General features: G+C 47.8%; 1 protein-coding gene across 4 annotated transcripts in view; it reads left to right on the top strand.

The window, feature by feature from the left end:
* The first annotated feature begins 346 nt into the window (after positions 1-346).
* The window catches only part of ZC3H11A (zinc finger CCCH-type containing 11A), a 97,283-nt gene continuing 76,162 nt past the window's right edge, over positions 347-21,467 (top strand). The window contains exons 1-4 of one of the 4 annotated variants that reach the window (XM_069944847.1): positions 347-451; positions 3,461-3,492; positions 4,274-4,323; positions 8,246-8,324. The gene's annotated coding sequence lies outside the window, so the exon portion shown is untranslated. Of the gene's footprint in view, positions 452-492; positions 780-3,460; positions 4,324-8,245; positions 8,325-21,467 lie in introns of those variants that run through there. The other 3 variants (XM_069944846.1, XM_069944849.1, XM_069944845.1) reach the window with 3 other exon arrangements.

The following is a 21,467-nucleotide window of genomic DNA, read 5'->3' as shown; positions in this document are numbered from 1 at the left end:
CATAGGGGTCTATATACTATTGGGGGAAGCAAACAAGGGGTATATACTACTGGGGGCAGGACACAAGGGGTATATACTATTGGGGGCAGCACACAAGGAGTATATATTACTGGCGGTAGCGCACAAGAGGTATATACTACTGGGGGCAACACACAGCGTTCTATTGTTTTGGAACGCGTGACGAGGGGGGGGGGGCCCCAGAAATGCCAAGACCGCCCCTGCCCCTATCGCAGCAGCGCCCCCTCCCCACAGGACAGTCTCCTCTATGAGGGAACGGACTAGTAAGTGGGCGGAGCGTCAAGCGTCACTGCCGAACACTGAGCCGCTCACTTCCGCCCCTCCCCGCCCACGTGACCCGTAACCCTCCGGACCGTACCACCTCCATCCGGTGGGTAGGAGTCAGGATATCCGCTTTGAGGGACAAGTGGAGTCGGAAACAGACGGGAGGAAGGTAAAACATTGCGGGGAGTGCCGAGCGGAGAACGAATCCTGTCAGTGTTGTGAGATCGGACGGGGACGCCTCCCGGAGCGGGTTAGCGGCCGCCGGCGGGAATCCATGACGTGGGCTGAGCTGCCCCGTGTCCGGGATTTAGTCGCCGTGGGTCGTGGACCCGGTGGGACGCGGTTTTGATCGTTGCTTACGTTCATTTTGTGGTTGATAGAGGAGCAATCGATGAGCGTGAATGATCAGCGGGCGGAGTCTGTGCGCATGCGCGGCCTGCTGGCTCGTGCGGTTGTTGTGATGGTCGTAAAGCAGAGCCTGATCTGTCGGGAACATGGTAACTTATAGAGAGAGCTGGTGAGATATGTGTGCTGTGTGGGAGGCGGCCGTACACATCACTGGGGCGGCCGTACACATCACTGGGGCGGCCGTACACATTACTGACGCATCACTGGGGCGGCCGTACACATCACTGGGGCGGCCGTACACATTACTGACACATCACTGGGGCGGCCGTACACATCACTGGGGCGGCCGTACACATCACTGGGGCGGCCGTACACATCACTGGGGCGGCCGTACACATCACTGGGGCGGCCGTACACATCACTGGGGCGGCCGTACACATCACTGGGGCGGCCGTACACATCACTGGGGCGGCCGTACACATCACTGGGGCGGCCGTACACATCACTGGGGCGGCCGTACACATCACTGGGGCGGCCGTACACATCACTGGGGCGGCCGTACACATCACTGGGGCGGCCGTACACATCACTGGGGCGGCCGTACACATCACTGGGGCGGCCGTACACATCACTGGGGCGGCCGTACACATCACTGGGGCGGCCGTACACATCACTGGGGCGGCCGTACACATCACTGGGGCGGCCGTACACATCACTGGGGCGGCCGTACACATCACTGGGGCGGCCGTACACATCACTGGGGCGGCCGTACACATTACTGACACATCACTGGGGCGGCCGTACACATCACTGGGGCGGCCGTACACATCACTGGGGCGGCCGTACACATCACTGGGGCGGCCGTACACATTACTGACACATCACTGGGGCGGCCGTACACATCACTGGGGCGGCCGTACACATCACTGGGGCGGCCGTACACATTATGGCTGCCTCAATAATGTGTACAGCCGTGAAGCGCTCTCTGTACGTGTGTGACACGCGGCCTGCACGCTCCCTGTACGTGTGTGACACGCGGCCTGTACGTGTGTGACACGCGGCCTGTACGTGTGTGACACGCGGCCTGCACGCTCCCTGTACGTGTGTGACACGCGGCCTGCACGCTCCCTGTACGTGTGTGACACGCGGCCTGCACGCTCCCTGTACGTGTGTGACACGCGGCCTGCACGCTCCCTGTACGTGTGTGACACGCGGCCTGCACGCTCCCTGTACGTGTGTGACACGCGGCCTGCACGCTCCCTGTACGTGTGTGACACGCGGCCTGCACGCTCCCTGTACGTGTGTGACACGCGGCCTGCACGCTCCCTGTACGTGTGTGACACGCGGCCTGCACGCTCCCTGTACGTGTGTGACACGCGGCCTGCACGCTCCCTGTACGTGTGTGACACGCGGCCTGCACGCTCCCTGTACGTGTGTGACACGCGGCCTGCACGCTCCCTGTACGTGTGTGACACGCGGCCTGCACGCTCCCTGTACGTGTGTGACACGCGGCCTGCACGCTCCCTGTACGTGTGTGACACGCGGCCTGCACGCTCCCTGTACGTGTGTGACACGCGGCCTGCACGCTCCCTGTACGTGTGTGACACGCGGCCTGCACGCTCCCTGTACGTGTGTGACACGCGGCCTGCACGCTCCCTGTACGTGTGTGACACGCGGCCTGCACGCTCCCTGTACGTGTGTGACACGCGGCCTGCACGCTCCCTGTACGTGTGTGACACGCGGCCTGCACGCTCCCTGTACGTGTGTGACACGCGGCCTGCACGCTCCCTGTACGTGTGTGACACGCGGCCTGCACGCTCCCTGTACGTGTGTGACACGCGGCCTGCACGCTCCCTGTACGTGTGTGACACGCGGCCTGCACGCTCCCTGTACGTGTGTGACACGCGGCCTGCACGCTCCCTGTACGTGTGTGACACGCGGCCTGCACGCTCCCTGTACGTGTGTGACACGCGGCCTGCACGCTCCCTGTACGTGTGTGACACGCGGCCTGCACGCTCCCTGTACGTGTGTGACACGCGGCCTGCACGCTCCCTGTACGTGTGTGACACGCGGCCTGCACGCTCCCTGTACGTGTGTGACACGCGGCCTGCACGCTCCCTGTACGTGTGTGACACGCGGCCTGCACGCTCCCTGTACGTGTGTGACACGCGGCCTGCACGCTCCCTGTACGTGTGTGACACGCGGCCTGCACGCTCCCTGTACGTGTGTGACACGCGGCCTGCACGCTCCCTGTACGTGTGTGACACGCGGCCTGCACGCTCCCTGTACGTGTGTGACACGCGGCCTGCACGCTCCCTGTACGTGTGTGACACGCGGCCTGCACGCTCCCTGTACGTGTGTGACACGCGGCCTGCACGCTCCCTGTACGTGTGTGACACGCGGCCTGCACGCTCCCTATACATTTTATAGGCACGGTGAGCGCCATCAGCAGGCCAATCAGTGGTTGTAGTGTAAGGCGGCATGCAAGCGTGTGTGATATACGGTCTGCACGCTGGCGCTACGTCACAGACTGAAACCTAGACCTTTTACGCAACTCTCAGTATGGTGATTTATGATGATGTCAGCAGCTCCATGTCAGCTTAACCCCTGTCCGATTGGCTGCAGGTGGTGACAGGTGTTTGGGGAGGGGGGTGCTTTAGGCTCCTCCTCATTGACACCCGGAATCGCTGCTTCACCAGGATAACAGTAAATGTAATTGAGCAGACAGGCCGGGCGTGGAGCCAGGACACGATGAAACGATGATCTGTGTACCGCACTGGAGAGGTGACAGATTTATTGAGTAACGTCAGATTTTTTTTTTTTTTTTTAGGTTGGAGCCCCTGTGGGAAGTCGTGAATCAGTGTGAGTATGGAAGCGACCTTTATACACAGTGGAAGTGCCCGATAAGGTTACATCTTACTGAGGTGGGGAGCACATGGCCAGACGCACCCCCATGTGACATGTCAGTATAGTGGGAGCCATTCCTTGGGACGTTATTACCTGATGCTTTGGAGGATAGCTGGCGGCCGTGTTTCCACATATGCGTTGGGAATGTTTCCTGAACACTGGAGAAATGGGGCCGTGGTCTCCGCTGTGTTCAGGATACACAAGACTAAGCATAAGTGGAAGCTCAGCCGTACGCTCCCAGAAGGGGGAAGACTTAGTGAGAGACACGGCTATGCTCCCGCTATGTATGGCCATTGCTGCTGCTTCTCAGGACGTAGTGGGAGCATAGCCTTAGAGGGACATGCCGCCTGCCCATAGCTGAGATGTGATTGTTTGGAGCCGATACAATAACCATGTGCTTGTTATCTACTTTGATTTTTAAGCAAGGGGTAGGAGTTTTTTCATACTAGGTGAAGACATTGGAAGTTGTGGAGTTGGAGTTTTTATAAAGGCTTTTTTCCTGAGAAGACTTTTTGGACTCCGGCTCTTTGCAGCAGTCTGGGCGTCACTTTCCTGCTGGTTTTTCCCTCCTTCTGACTGAGGGTTTTTTGCTTTTTATGTTGAGCCTTTTTCCTCTGTGGACTGTTCTGTGCTTATACAATGGTTTTCCAAGCCAAGTCCCAATCCCTCCGCCACACCACCGCCATCCCCACACCCAATCACTAACTCTTGGATTGATGGTTGATTCGACTTACAGGAGAAAAGTCTTCCACCTGGTTCAGAAGTGACACCTACACATGTGCCCTGGTGAGTGTTCACTAGCCGAGATCTGATCACTGGTAATATTATATGCGGATATACTATACTGTAATCCATATAGTATGATCCATGTACTATGACCCCTATAGTGTGATCCCTGTTCTGTAATCCATATAGTATGTGACCCCGATAGTGTGACTACGATACGGTGACCCCGATAGTGTGATCCCTGTACTATGACCCCTATAGTGTGATCCCTGTTCTGTAATCCATATAGTATGATCCATGTACTATGACCCCTATAGTGTGACTACGATACTGTGACCCCTATAGTGTGACTACGATACTGTGACCCCGATAGTGTGATCCCTGTACTGTGACCCAGATAGTGTGATCCCTGTTCTGTAATCCATATAGTATGATCCATGTACTATGACCCCTATAATGTGACTACGATACTGTGACCCCGATAGTGTGATCCCTGTACTGTGACCCCGATAGTGTGATCCCTGTACTGTGACCCCTATAGTGTGATCCCTGTACTGTGACCCCTATAGTGTGATCCCTGTTCTGTAATCCATATAGTATGATCCATATACTATGACCCCTATAGTGTGACTACGATACTGTGACCCCGATAGTGTGATCCCTGTACTGTGACCCCGATAGTGTGATCCCTGTACTGTGACCCCTATAGTGTGATCCCTGTACTATGACCCCTATAGTGTGATCCCTGTTCTGTAATCCATATAGTATGATCCATGTACTATGACCCCTATAGTGTGACTACGATACTGTGACCCCGATAGTGTGATCCCTGTACTGTGACCCCGATAGTGTGATCCCTGTACTGTGACCCCGATAGTGTGATCCCTGTTCTGTAATCCATATAGTATGATCCATATACTATGACCCCTATAGTATGACTACGATACTGTGAACCCGATAGTGTGATCCCTGTACTGTGACCCCGATAGTGTGATCCCTGTTCTGTAATCCATATAGTATGATCCATGTACTATGACCCCTATAATGTGGCTACGATACTGTGACCCCGATAGTGTGATCCCTGTACTGTGACCCCGATAGTGTGATCCCTGTACTGTGACCCCGATAGTGTGATCCCTGTACTGTGACCCCGATAGTGTGATCCCTGTACTGTGACCCCGATAGTGTGATCCCTGTACTGTGACCCCGATAGTGTGATCCCTGTACTGTGACCCCTATAGTGTGATCCCTGTACTGTGACCCCTATAGTGTGATCCCTGTACTGTGACCCCTATAGTGTGATCCCTGTACTGTGACCCCTATAGTGTGATCCCTGTACTGTGACCCCTATAGTGTGATCCCTGTACTGTGACCCCTATAGTGTGATCCCTGTACTGTGACCCCTATAGTGTGATCCCTGTACTGTGACCCCTATAGTGTGATCCCTGTACTGTGACCCCTATAGTGTGATCCCTGTACTGTGACCCCTATAGTGTGATCCCTGTACTGTGACCCCTTAAGTGTGATCCCTGTACTGTGACCCCTTAAGTGTGATCCCTGTACTGTGACCCCTATAGTGTGATCCCTGTACTGTGACCCCTATAGTGTGATCCCTGTTCTGTAATCCATGTACTATGACCCCTATAGTATGACTACGATACTGTGACCCCGATAGTGTGATCCCTGTACTGTGACCCCGATAGTGTGATCCCTGTTCTGTAATCCATTTAGTATGATCCATGTACTATGACCCCTATAATGTGGCTACGATACTGTGACCCCGATAGTGTGATCCCTGTACTGTGACCCCGATAGTGTGATCCCTGTACTGTGACCCCGATAGTGTGATCCCTGTACTGTGACCCCGATAGTGTGATCCCTGTACTGTGACCCCGATAGTGTGATCCCTGTACTGTGACCCCTATAGTGTGATCCCTGTACTGTGACCCCTATAGTGTGATCCCTGTACTGTGACCCCTATAGTGTGATCCCTGTACTGTGACCCCTATAGTGTGATCCCTGTACTGTGACCCCTATAGTGTGATCCCTGTACTGTGACCCCTATAGTGTGATCCCTGTTCTGTAATCCATGTACTATGACCCCTATAGTGTGATCCCTGTTCTGTAATCCATGTACTATGACCCCTATAGTGTGACTACGATACTGTGACCCCGATAGTGTGATTCCTGTACTGTGACCCTAATAGTGTGATCCCTGTGCTGTGACCCCCTATAGTGTGATCCCTGTACTATGACCCCTATTGTGTGACTACGATACTGTGATCCCTATAGTGTGATTCCTGTACTGTGACCCCGATAGTGTGATCCCTGTACTGTGACCCTCTACAGTGTGATCCCTGTACTGTGACCCTCTACAGTGTGATCCCTGTACTGTGACCCTCTACAGTGTGATCCCTGTACTGTGACCCTCTACAGTGTGATCCCTGTACTGTGACCCTCTACAGTGTGATCCCTGTACTGTGACCCTCTACAGTGTGATCCCTGTACTGTGACCCTCTACAGTGTGATCCCTGTACTGTGACCCTCTACAGTGTGATCCCTGTACTGTGACCCTCTACAGTGTGATCCCTGTACTGTGACCCTCTACAGTGTGATCCCTGTACTGTGACCCTCTACAGTGTGATCCCTGTACTGTGACCCTCTACAGTGTGATCCCTGTACTGTGACCCTCTACAGTGTGATCCCTGTACTGTGACCCTCTACAGTGTGATCCCTGTACTGTGACCCTCTATAGTGTGATCCCTGTTCTGTAACCCTCTATAGTGTGATCCCTGTTCTGTAATACATATAGTATGATCCATGTACTATGACCCCTATAGTATGACTATGATACTGTGACCTCTATAGTGTGATCCCTGTACTGTGACCCCGATAGTGTGATCCATGTACTGTGACCCCGATAGTGTGACTACGATACTGTGACCCCGATAGTGTGATCCATGTACTATGACCCCTATAGTGTGACTACGATACTGTGATCCCTGTACTGTGACCCCTATAGTGTGATCCCTGTACTGTGACCCTCTATAGTGTGATCCCTGTTCTGTAATACATATAGTATGATCCATGTACTGTGACCCCTATAGTGTGATCCCTGTACTGTGACCCCTATAGTGTGATCCCTGTACTGTGACCCCGATAGTGTGATCCATGTACTGTGACCCCGATAGTGTGACTACGATACTGTGACCCCGATAGTGTGATCCATGTACTATGACCCCTATAGTGTGACTACGATACTGTGATCCCTGTACTGTGACCCCTATAGTGTGATCCCTGTACTGTGACCCCGATAGTGTGATCCCTTTACTGTGACCCCGATAGTGTGATCCATGTACTGTGACCCCCTATAGTGTGATCCATGTACTGTGACCCCCTATAGTGTGATCCCTGTACTGTGACCCCTATAGTGTGATCCCTGTACTGTGACCCCGATAGTGTGATCCCTGTACTGTGACCCCGATAGTGTGATCCCTGTACTGTGACCCCGATAGTGTGATCCCTGTACTGTGACCCCGATAGTGTGATCCCTGTACTGTGACCCCGATAGTGTGATCCCTGTACTGTGACCCCGATAGTGTGATCCCTGTACTGTGACCCCGATAGTGTGATCCCTGTACTGTGACCCCTATAGTGTGATCCTTGTACTGTGACCCCTATAGTGTGATCCCTGTACTGTGACCCCTATAGTGTGATCCCTGTTCTGTAATCCATGTACTATGACCCCTATAGTGTGACTACGACACTGTGACCCCGATAGTGTGATCCATGTACTATGACCCCTATAGTGTGACTACGATAGTGTGACTACGATAGTGTGACTCCGATAGTGTGATCCCTGTACTGTGACCCCGATAGTGTGATCCCTGTACTGTGACCCCCTATAGTGTGATCCCTGTACTGTGACCCCGATAGTGTGATCCCTGTACTGTGACCCCCTTTCCTTTCTTCTATCTTCCAGTTTCTTGCGACTTTCTTGCCGGATCCCTTTGTGTACAGTCTGTGTTGAAGCTGCGTCTGGAAGCCGCCGGCAGTGACAGGTGTGTTAAGTATTTTTCGTTTTGATTGGATTTGTCATTTTTAAGAACTTTATGTTCATAGACCAAAAATTCCCCAGTTTTGTATTTACCATTATAAGGCCCCTGTGGATGTCACTGGTAAGGGGACGGGCAGAAGTTGCCCTAAAGTGGCTGGTACCAAACAGTCCGCCCAAAATGCCCTCAGGGTGGGTTCACACATACCGTGTCCGCAGAGGATACCTTCACTGTGACTTCTATTAGATTGGCTGAGCACCTGGAGACGCCGAAGTGAGTCGGAGCATGGAGACAGTATTGTATGTACCGGGCCATGGGGGGTTAAGGGGGCCGGCTACTACATGCTCACAGCGGGATAACAATCGCACTGCACGTATGTCATCCTATTGAAGTGACTGTGATCATATCCGGTATGATCCAGCAGATACGGTATGTGTGAATTTATCCCTAACGGACCCATGAGGAAAACTGCTGCGTATACAGTGTGTGGGTTTGTACCCTTAAAGTGACTGTTCCACCAGACCCAGGCTGACCCCCCCCCATAGTGGGAGGAAACCCCAGCACCTCGATCAGAGATTCTTACATAGGTAATACGGTTGAAAAAGGACACATGTCCATCAAGTTCAACCAAGGAGGGGATGGATACAGGGAAGGGGGAGGGGTGATAGGTTCTATACATACAGGGAAGGGGGAGGGGTGATAGGCTCTATACATACATGGGAGGGGGAGGGGTGATAGGTTCTATACATACAGGGAAGGGGGAGGGGTGATAGGCTCTATACATACAGGGAAGGGGGAGGGGTGATAGTACTATACATACAGGGGAGGGGGAGGGGTGATAGTACTATACATACAGGGAAGGGGGAGGGGTGATAGGTTCTATACATACAGGGAAGGGGGAGGGGTGATAGGCTCTATACATACAGGGAAGGGGGAGGGGTGATAGGCTCTATACATACATGGGAGGGGGAGGGGTGATAGGTTCTATACATACATGGGAGGGGGAGGGGTGATAGGCTCTATACATACAGGGAAGGGGGAGGGGTGATAGGTTCTATACATACAGGGAAGGGGGAGGGGTGATAGGCTCTATACATACAGGGAAGGGGGAGGGGTGATAGGCTCTATACATACATGGGAGGGGGAGGGGTGATAGGTTCTATACATACATGGGAGGGGGAGGGGTGATAGGCTCTATACATACAGGGAAGGGGGAGGGGTGATAGGTTCTATACATACAGGGAAGGGGGAGGGGTGATAGGCTCTATACATACAGGGAAGGGGGAGGGGTGATAGGCTCTATACTAGGGCTGGGCGGTATACCGCAAAAATACCGATACCGTCACTGGCGTCGGTTAACCGACCTCAACTCTGCCAGGACGGTATCTGCGGTATTTTCCCCCCACACCCGGCGGCCGCATGCTCTGGTGCAAGGAGAGAGAGAGGGGTGCCGGGTGGAGAGACGGAGGCTGGAAAGCTTATGCTCCGATTCACCTCCCGAGCCAGGACGCACATATACTGCTGCAGGACAAGGGATCCTGCTGCGGAGGGCTGAAGAGGAAGGCTGGAGATGTGACAGGCTGCACACAGACAGCAGCGCCCCCTCCAGTGTGAGCTCAGCGCTGCTGCTGCCGGGCGGCTCTCTCCTCCTAACTTCTCTGTAAGCTGCACGGTGAGCCCTGCCCCCCCTCTCCCGCATATATAGTTGGGGTCAGGTATGGGTCGGCACCTCCATGCTTCACTGGCCACTGCACTCTGTCCCGCACAGGAATCCTCGGAGCCCCGTTATGTTTTGTCAGTGCTGGAAGCGGCCGTGTGTGACGCTCAGTCCGGGACACAGATACATGTGCTACAGCACCGAGTGACAGGGGCCGAGGATTCCTGTGCGGGAGAGAGAGAGCGGTGCCCGGGGGAGCAAGGAGGTGTCCACCTATACCTGACCCCCCGCAGCAACTGAGTGAGAGAGAGACAGAGAAAGATAGAAAGAGAGAGAGATAGAGAGAGAAAGATAGAGAGAGATAGAGAAAGAGAAAGATAGAGAGAGAGAGATAGATAGAAAGAGAGAGAGATAGAGAGAGATAGAGAAAGAGAAAGATAGAGAGAGAGAGATAGAGATATAGAGCAATCAGAAAATCCACAGCACTCCAGCAGTAAAGGTATAGGGTGCCACCCCGCACTAAGTATCCTTCCTGCACATATACAGACTAAAAAATAGGGTTCCGGCACTCCAATAGGGAAGAAAAGTGTAGTTTATTTGCTCAAAGGAACATGCAGCAGCAACGTTTCGATGCCACAATCAGCACTGTTTTCAAGCTGGAACCCTATTTTTTGGTCTATAGATAGAGGAGTTAGATAGATAGATAGATAGAGAGATAGATAGAGAGATAGATAGAGAGATAGATAGAGAGATAGATAGAGAGATAGATAGAGAGATAGATAGAGAGATAGATAGAGAGATAGATAGAGAGATAGATAGAGAGATAGATAGAGAGATAGATAGAGAGATAGATAGAGAGATAGATAGAGAGATAGATAGAGAGATAGAGAGATAGATAGAGAGATAGATAGAGAGATAGATAGAGAGATAGATAGAGAGATAGATAGAGAGATAGATAGAGAGATAGATAGAGAGATAGAGAGAGAGATAGAGAGAGAGATAGAGAGAGAGATAGAGAGAGAGATAGAGAGAGAGATAGAGAGAGAGATAGAGAGAGAGATAGAGAGAGAGATAGAGAGAGAGATAGAGAGAGAGATAGAGAGAGAGATAGAGAGAGAGATAGAGAGAGAGATAGAGAGAGAGATAGAGAGAGAGATAGAGAGATAGATAGAGAGATAGATAGATAGGAGATAGATAGGAGATAGATAGGAGATAGATAGGAGATAGATAGGAGATAGATAGGAGATAGATAGGAGATAGATAGGAGATAGATAGGAGATAGATAGGAGATAGATAGGAGATAGATAGGAGATAGATAGATAGGAGATAGATAGAGGAGTTAGATAGATAGATAGAGAGATAGAGGAGATAGATAGATAGAGGAGATAGATAGATAGATAGATAGATAGATAGATAGATAGGAGATGGATAGATAGGAGATAGATAGATAGATAGATAGATAGGAGATAGATAGGAGATAGATAGATAGATAGATAGATAGATAGGAGATAGATAGGAGATAGATAGGAGATAGATAGGAGATAGATAGATAGGAGATAGATAGATAGATAGATAGATAGATAGATAGATAGGAGATGGATAGATAGGAGATAGATAGATAGATAGATAGATAGATAGGAGATAGATAGGAGAGAGAGAGAGATAGATAGATAGGAGATAGATAGAGAGATAGATAGAGGAGATAGATAGATAGGAGATAGATAGATAGATAGATAGATAGGAGATAGATAGATAGATAGGAGATAGATAGGAGATAGATAGATAGATAGATAGATAGGAGGTAGATAGAGGGATAGATAGAGAGATAGATAGATAGGAGATAGATAGATAGGAGTTAGATAGATAGATAGAGAGATAGATAGAGGAGATAGATAGATAGATAGATAGGAGATAGGAGATAGATAGGAGAGAGAGAGAGATAGATAGATAGATAGGAGATAGATAGATAGATAGATAGAGGAGATAGATAGATAGATAGGAGATAGATAGATAGGAGATAGATAGATAGATAGATAGATAGGAGATAGATAGGAGATAGATAGATAGATAGATAGGAGATAGATAGATAGGAGATAGATTGATAGATAGGAGATAGATAGATAGATAGGAGATAGATAGATAGATAGATAGATAGATAGATAGGAGATAGATAGATAGATAGGAGATAGATAGATAGATAGGAGATAGATAGATAGGAGATAGATAGATATGAGATAGATAGGAGATAGAAAGATAGAAAGAAAGATAGAGAGATAGATAGAGGAGATAGATAGATAGATAGATAAAATAGGAAATCGGAGCAGCACTTCAGACTTCAAGAGAATAACAGGTGCCAGCGGATCCTGGTCAGGACCAAAGACCGGTGTATATAATGGAGGAAAATCCACAGCACTCCTTGGTAAATTTCAAAAAAGGTGCGGTTTATTCAAAAGACTTGTGCAGCATACAAACGCTAAAACGCGTTTGTATGCTGCACAAGTCTTTTGAATAAACCGCACCTTTTTTGAAATTTACCAAGGAGTGCTGTGGATTTTCCTCCATTAGATTGATAGATAGATAGATAGGAGATAGATAGATAGGAGATAGATAGATAGGAGATAGATAGATAGAAAGATAGAAAGAAAGATAGAGAGATAGGAGATAAGATAGATAGATAGATAGATAGATAGATAGATAGATAGATAGATAATAGATAGATAGATAGATAGATAGGAGATAGATAGATAGATAGGAGATAGATAGATAGATAGGAGATAGATAGATAGATAGAAGATAGATAGATAGGAGATAGATAGGAGATAGATAGATAGATAGATAGGAGATAGATAGATAGGAGATAGATAGATAGATAGATAGATAGATAGATAGATAGATAGGAGATAGATAGATAGATAGGAGATAGATAGATAGAAGATAGATAGATAGATAGATAGATAGGAGATAGATAGATAGATAGGAGATAGATAGATAGATAGATAGATAGATAGATAGATAGATAGATAGATAGATAGATAGGAGATAGATAGATAGATAGATAGATAGGAGATAGATAGATAGATAGATAGATAGATAGGAGATAGATAGATAGATAGATAGATAGATAGATAGGAGATAGATAGATAGGAGATAGATAGATAGGAGATAGATAGATAGGAGATAGATAGATAGGAGATAGATAGGAGATAGATAGATAGATAGGAGATAGATAGATAATAGATAGATAGATAGATAGGAGATAGATAGGAGATAGATAGGAGATAGATAGGAGATAGATAGATAGGAGATAGATAGATAGATAGATAGATAGATAGATATGAGATAGATAGACAGATAGGAGATAGATAGATAGAGGAGATAGATAGAGGAGATAGATAGAGGAGATAGATAGAGGAGATAGATAGAGGAGATAGATAGAGGAGATAGATAGAGGAGATAGATAGAGGAGATAGATAGAGGAGATAGATAGATAGGAGATAGATAGATAGGAGATAGATAGATAGATAGATAGAGGAGATAGATAGAGGAGATAGATAGAGGAGATAGATAGAGGAGATAGATAGAGGAGATAGATAGAGGAGATAGATAGAGGAGATAGATAGAGGAGATAGATAGAGGAGATAGATAGAGGAGATAGATAGAGGAGATAGATAGAGGAGATAGATAGAGGAGATAGATAGAGGAGATAGATAGAGGAGATAGATAGAGGAGATAGATAGAGGAGATAGATAGAGGAGATAGATAGAGGAGATAGATAGAGGAGATAGATAGAGGAGATAGATAGAGGAGATAGATAGAGGAGATAGATAGAGGAGATAGATAGAGGAGATAGATAGATATATAGGAGATAGATAGGAGATAGGAGATAGATAGGAGATAGGAGATAGATAGGAGATAGGAGATAGATAGGAGATAGATAGATAGATAGATAGATGATAGATAGATAGATAGATAGATAGATAGATAGATAGATAGATGATAGATAGATAGATAGATAGATAGATAGATGATAGATAGATAGATAGATAGATAGATAGGAGATAGATAGATAGATAGATAGATAGATAGGAGATAGATAGGAGATAGATAGATAGATAGGAGATAGGAGATACATAGATAGATAGATAGATAGATAGATAGATAGGAGATAGATAGGAGATAGATAGATAGGAGATAGATAGATAGGAGATAGATAGATAGGAGATAGATAGATAGGAGATAGATAGATAGGAGATAGATAGATAGGAGATAGATAGGAGATAGATAGGAGATAGATAGGAGATAGATAGGAGATAGATAGGAGATAGATAGGAGATAGATAGGAGATAGATAGGAGATAGATAGGAGATAGATAGGAGATAGATAGGAGATAGATAGATAGATAGGAGATAGATAGATAGATAGGAGATAGATAGATAGATAGGAGATAGATAGATAGATAGGAGATAGATAGATAGGAGATAGATAGGAGATAGATAGATAGGAGATAGATAGATAGGAGATAGATAGGAGATAGATAGATAGGAGATAGATAGATAGAGGAGATAGATAGAGGAGATAGATAGATAATAGATAGAGGAGATAGATATATACATAGATAGATAGGAGATAGATAGGAGATAGATAGATAGGAGATAGATAGATAGAGGAGATAGATAGAGGAGATAGATAGATAATAGATAGAGGAGATAGATATATACATAGATAGATAGGAGATAGATAGGAGATAGATAGATAGGAGATAGATAGATAGAGGAGATAGATAGATAGATAGGAGATAGATAGATAGGAGATAGATAGGAGATAGATAGATAGGAGATAGATAGGAGATAGATAGATAGGAGATAGATAGGAGATAGATAGATAGGAGATAGATAGATAGAGGAGATAGATAGAGGAGATAGATAGATAATAGATAGAGGAGATAGATATATACATAGATAGATAGGAGATAGATAGGAGATAGATAGATAGGAGATAGATAGATAGAGGAGATAGATAGAGGAGATAGATAGATAATAGATAGAGGAGATAGATATATACATAGATAGATAGGAGATAGATAGGAGATAGATAGATAGGAGATAGATAGATAGAGGAGATAGATAGAGGAGATAGATATATACATAGATAGAGCAAACAATATAGGCAGCACACTAAACGAACTGTGGAGGCCAGCAGTCAAATACCAAGTGGGCTAGTAAAAATACTCTGCAGCTCTCTGATGTGATACAAATGTGAATTTATTCCATATAACAATGTGCAGCAAACTTCACAAGTAATATACGATGTTTTGGCGTCTCTTATGCCATTCTTAAGTGGCACTTGAAAATGGTGTAGGAGACGCCAAAACATTGTGTATTACTTGTGAAGTTTGCTGCACATTGTTATATGGAATAAATTCACGTTTGTATTACCATCGGAAAATGGGGTTTTCAAAAGGGGTGTGGCCTTTAAAAGGGGCGTGTCATAATTATCGTTCAATTTATCGTTACCGCGGCTACATGTACGATAAACCGCGATATTGATTTAGGCCATTATCGCCCAGCCCTACTCTATACATACAGGGAAGGGGGAGGGGTGATAGGTGCTATTCATACAGGGAAGGGGGAGGGGTGATAGGCTCTATACATACAGGGGAGGGGGAGGGGTGATAGGTTCTATACATACAGGGAAGGGGGAGGGGTGATAGGCTCTATACATACAGGGAAGGGGGAGGGGTGATAGGCTCTATACATACAGGGAAGGGGGAGGGGTGATAGGCTCTATACATACAGGGAAGGGGGAGGGTTGATAGGTGCTATTCATACAGGGAAGGGGGAGGGGTGATAGGCTCTATACATACATGGGAGGGGGAGGGGTGATAGGCTCTATACATACATGGGAGGGGGAGGGGTGATAGGCTCTATACATACAGGGAAGGGGGAGGGGTGATAGGTTCTATACATACAGGGAAGGGGGAGGGGTGATAGGCTCTATTCATACAGGGAAGGGGGAGGGGTGATAGGCTCTATACATACATGGGAGGGGGAGGGGTGATAGGCTCTATACATACATGGGAGGGGGAGGGGTGATAGGCTCTATACATACAGGAGAGAGGGAGGGGTGATAGGCTCTATACATACAGGGAAGGGGGAGGGGTGATAGGCGCTATTCATACAGGGAAGGGGGAGGAGTGATAGGCTCTATACATACAGGGGAGGGGGAGGGGTGATAGGCTCTATACATACAGGGAAGGGGGAGGGGTGATAGTACTATACATACAGGGAAGGGGGAGGGGTGATAGGCTCTATACATACAGGGGAGGGGGAGGGGTGATAGGCGCTATTCATACAGGGAAGGGGGAGGAGTGATAGGCTCTATACATACAGGGGAGGGGGAGGGGTAATAGGCTCTATACATACAGGGAAGGGGGAGGGGTGATAGGCTCTATACATACAGGGGAGGGGTGATAGGCTCTATACATACAGGGGAGGGGGAGGGGTGATAGGCTCTATACATACAGGGAAGGGGGAGGGGTGATAGGTGCTATTCATACAGGGAAGGGGGAGGGGTGATGATAGGTTCTATACATACAGGGAAGGGGGAGGGGTGATAGGCTCTATACATACAGGGAAGGGGGAGGGGTGATAGGCTCTATACATACAGGGAAGGGGGAGGGGTGATAGGCTCTATACATACAGGGAAGGGGGAGGGGTGATAGGTGCTATTCATACAGGGAAGGGGGAGGGCTGATAGGCTCTATACATACATGGGAGGGGGAGGGGTGATAGGCTCTATACATACAGGGAAGGGGGAGGGGTGATAGGCTCTATACATACGTGGGAGGGGGAGGGGTGATAGGCTCTATACATACAGGGAAGGGGGAGGGGTGATAGGCTCTATACATATGCCTTTATATTATTTTGGTCTAAGAACTTTTCTCTCCTGTTTTGAAGCCTCTACTGTTGTTGCTGTGACCAGATCCTGTGGTGACTGTTCCACAGATTCACAGTTCTCATAGTAAAGAAGGCTTGTCGCCTCCGGAGATTGAACCTTTTTTTCTCCGGGCGGAGGCGGCGCCCCCTCGTCTCTCCGGGCGGAGGCGGCGCCCCCTCGTCTCTCCGGGCGGAGAGTTTAGTTGCCCGTCCTTGAACGTCCTTTTTATGAATCGGGTTACAAAACTGGACGGCATACTCCAGATGAGGCCGCACCAAAGCTTTATAAAGCGGTAATATTATATCCCTGTCCCCAGAGTCCATGCCTGGTATATACATGACAATATCCTGCTGGCCTTAGAAGCAGCTGGCTGACATTGTGTGCTGTTCTGTAGTCTATTATCTACAAGTACACCCAGATCCTTCTCCATCAGCGACTGCACCAGTGTAACCACCCCAGGACATAGGATGCTGCAAGTTATTACTCCCCCCAGGACATATGATGCATGCGGGTTATTACTCCCCCCAGGACATAGGATGCTGCAGGTTATTACTCCCCCCAGGATATAGGATGCTGCAGGTTATTACTCCCCCCAGGACATAGGATGCTGCAGGTTATTACTCCCCCCAGGACATATGATGCATGCGGGTTATTAGTACCCAGGTGCATAACTTAACATTTATCTACATTGAACCTCATTTGCCAAGTGGACGCCCAAACACTGTAATGTACTACAAAGCCTGTAACATCTGCCCAACCTCCATAGACTGTACTGTACTACAAAGCCTGTAACATCTGCCCATCCTCCATAGACTGTACTGTACTACAAAGCCTGTAACATCTGCACATCCTCCATAGACTGTACTGTACTACAAAGCATGTAACATCTGCACATCCTCCATAGACTGTACTGTACTACAAAGCCTGTAACATCTGCACATCCTCCATAGACTGTAATGTACTACAAAGCCTGTAACATCTGCACATCTTCCATAGACTGTACTACAAAGCCTGTAACATCTGCACATCTTCCATAGACTGTAATGTACTACAAAGCCTGTAACATCTGCCCAACCTCCATAGACTGTACTGTACTACAAAGCCTGTAACATCTGCCCATCCTCCATAGACTGTACTGTACTACAAAGCCTGTAACATCTGCACATCCTCCATAGACTGTACTGTACTACAAAGCCTGTAACATCTGCACATCCTCCATAGACTGTACTGTACTACAAAGCCTGTAACATCTGCACATCCTCCATAGACTGTAATGTACTACAAAGCCTGTAACATCTGCACATCTTCCATAGACTGTACTACAAAGCCTGTAACATCTGCACATCCTCCATAGACTGTACTGTACTACAAAGCCTGTAACATCTGCACATCCTCCATAGACTGTAATGTACTACAAAGCCTGTAACATCTGCACATCTTCCATAGACTGTACTACAAAGCCTGTAACATCTGCACATCCTCCATAGACTGTACTGTACTACAAAGCCTGTAACATCTTCACATCCTCCATAGACTGGAATGTACTACAAAGCCTGTAACATCTGCACATCCTCCATAGACTGTACTGTACTACACAGCCTGTAACATCTGCACATCCTCCATAGACTGTATTGTACTACAAAGCCTGTAACATCTGCACATCCTCCATAGACTGTACTGTACTACACAGCCTGTAACATCTGCACATCCTCCATAGACTGTATTGTACTACAAAGCCTGTAACGTCTGCACATCCTCCATAGACTGTACTGTACTACAAAGCATGTAACGTCTGCCCATCCTCCATAGACTGTACTGTACTACAAAGCCTGTAGCATCTGCACATTCTCCATAGACTGTACTGTACTACACAGCCTGTAACATCTGCACATCCTCCATAGACTGTACTGTACTACAAAGCCTGTAACATCTGCACATCCTCCATAGACTGTACTGTACTACACAGCCTGTAACATCTGCACATCCTCCGTAGACTGTACTGTACTACAAAGCTTGGTGTCATCTGCAAAGATAGAAACATTGCTGTTAATTCCATTCTCAATATCATTAATAAACAAGTTAAACAGAAGAGGGCCCAGTAATGACCCTTGGGGTACACCACTTATTACCGGGGACCATTCGGAGTAGGAATCATTGACCACCACTCTCTGGGTACGATTATTAAGCCAGTTTTCAATCCAGTTACACATTAAAGCGTAACTGTCATTTCAGGGCCATTTTTCTGAAAACATTAAATATCAACAGTACAAGCGATTTTAAGAAACTCTGTAATAGGTTTTATGTACTAAAAGTGTTTCCTTCTGTACTGAAAAAGCAATCTCCCAGCCTCCCCCCTCACTTCAGAAGAAGCAGGATTTCTGTCTCCATTATGTGGCTATGGAGAGGGGAGGGGCTGTTAGGAGTGAGTGAGCACGGAGCAGTCCTGCACAGCACAACACCCTGCAATCTTCTCTCAGTAAGTTCATAGATAAGCACTGACCTTTCTGACCCCAGAATCCTGCGGTTTAGGTGCCCAGAGAGTCTACAAACAGCTGACCTTCATGTCACCTCTTCCTGCTCCCTCATCTCCCTCGGCCCTCCCCCCTTCATAGGCTTACAATGGAGAGAGCAGAGCCCGTCTTCACTGGCTTCTCTGTAATGAAGACGTGTTTGCCTGATAATGCACAGATAAGAAGTCAGGGGGGGAGGCTGGGAGATTGCTTCTTGAGTACAGAAGGAGGCTTTTTTGGCTGATGAAACCTATTACAAAGTTTCTTAAAATCGCTTATACTACTGATTTCTGCAATAAAAAAAAAAACCATGACCGTTAAGCTGTAAATTTTCCAAACCGACAGACTTTACCTTACCCATCAGACGTCCATGAGGAACTGTGTCAAACGCTTTTGCAAAATCCAGGTACACGATATCCACAGCCACCCCCCCATCCAGGTACACGATATCCACAGCCGCCCCCCATCCAGGTACACGATATCCACAGCCGCCCCCCCCATCCAGGTACACGATATCCACAGCCGCCCCCCCATCCAGGTACATGATATCCACAGCCGCCCTCCTATCCAGGTACACGATATCCATAGCCGCCCCCCCCCCCCCATCCAAGTACACGATATCCACAGCCGCCCCCCCATCCAGGTACACGATATCCACAGCCGCCCTCCCCCCCCATCCAGGTACACGATATCCACAGCCGCCCCCCCATCCAGGTACACGATATCCACAGCCGCCCCCCCATCCAGGTACACGATATCCACAGCCGCCCCCCCATCCAGGTACACTATATCCACAGCCGCCCCCCCCCATCCAGGTACACGATATCCACAGCCACCCCCCCCCCCCCCCCCCCAATCCAGGTACACGATATCCACAGCCGCCCCCCCCCCATCCAGGTACACGATATCAACAGCCGCCCCCCCCCCCATCCAGGTACACGATATCCACAGCCGCCCCCCATCCAGGTACACGATATCCACAGCCGCCCCCCCCCCCCATCCAGGTACACAATATCCACAGCCGTCCCCCCCATCCAGGTACATGATATCCACAGTCGCCCCCCCATCCAGGTACACAATATCCACAGCCGCCCCCCCCATCCAGGTACAAAATATCCACAGCCGCGCCGCCATCCAGGCTTCTACTCACCTCTTCATAGAAACATATCAGGTCAGTTTTACAGCTTCTGTCCTTAGTAAAACCATGCTGGTTATCACTTATAATACTATTACCCCTACATATTCCTGGCTGTAGTCCCTTATATACTATTACCCCTACATATTCCTGGATGTAGTCCCTTATATACTATTACCCCTATATATTCCTGGATGTAGTCTCTTATATACTATTACCCCCTATATATTCCTGGATGTAGTCCCTTATATACTATTACCCCCTATATATTCCTGGATGTAGTCTCTTATATACTATTACCCCTACATATTCCTGGATGTAGTCCCTTATATACTATTACCCCTACATATTCCTGGATGTAGTCCCTTATAAGCCCCTCAAATAGTTTCCCCACAATGGACGTTAAGCTTACAGGTCTGTAGTTACCTGGGGAAGTTTGAGAGCCCTTTTTGAAGATCAGCACTAACTACATTTGCCTTACGCCAGTCCCTCGGCACAATACCAGTAAGCAAAGAATCACTGAATATTTAATCCAAGGGTAGAGAAATTACAGCACTGAGTTCCCTAAGAACTCTGGGGTGTAATCCATCAGGCCCTGGAGCCTTGGTTACATTGAGTTTATTTAATTTATCTTGGACCATATCTATAGTAAGCCAGTTCAGTACATTACATGTGTTAGCAGCACTGGCCCCACCCACCTCAGTACTGGCCCCACCCACCTCAGTACTGGCCCCACCCACCACAGCTCCATCCTCTTTTGTATATACAGAACTGAAGAAGCCATTAAGTAACTCAGCTTTCTCCTGATCCCCAGTTATTAACTCCCCGTCACCATTATTTAGGGGTCCTACATGCTCTGTCCTTGGTTTTTTTGCATCTTTTACACTTACTTTAATATAATTTCTGACATA

This window comes from Dendropsophus ebraccatus, chromosome 11 (genome assembly GCF_027789765.1).
Source record: "Dendropsophus ebraccatus isolate aDenEbr1 chromosome 11, aDenEbr1.pat, whole genome shotgun sequence".
In the NCBI taxonomy this organism is placed as follows: domain Eukaryota; kingdom Metazoa; phylum Chordata; class Amphibia; order Anura; family Hylidae; genus Dendropsophus; species Dendropsophus ebraccatus.
Note: the sequence above shows the minus strand (reverse complement) of the source record. Positions and strands in the feature narration are given on the sequence as shown.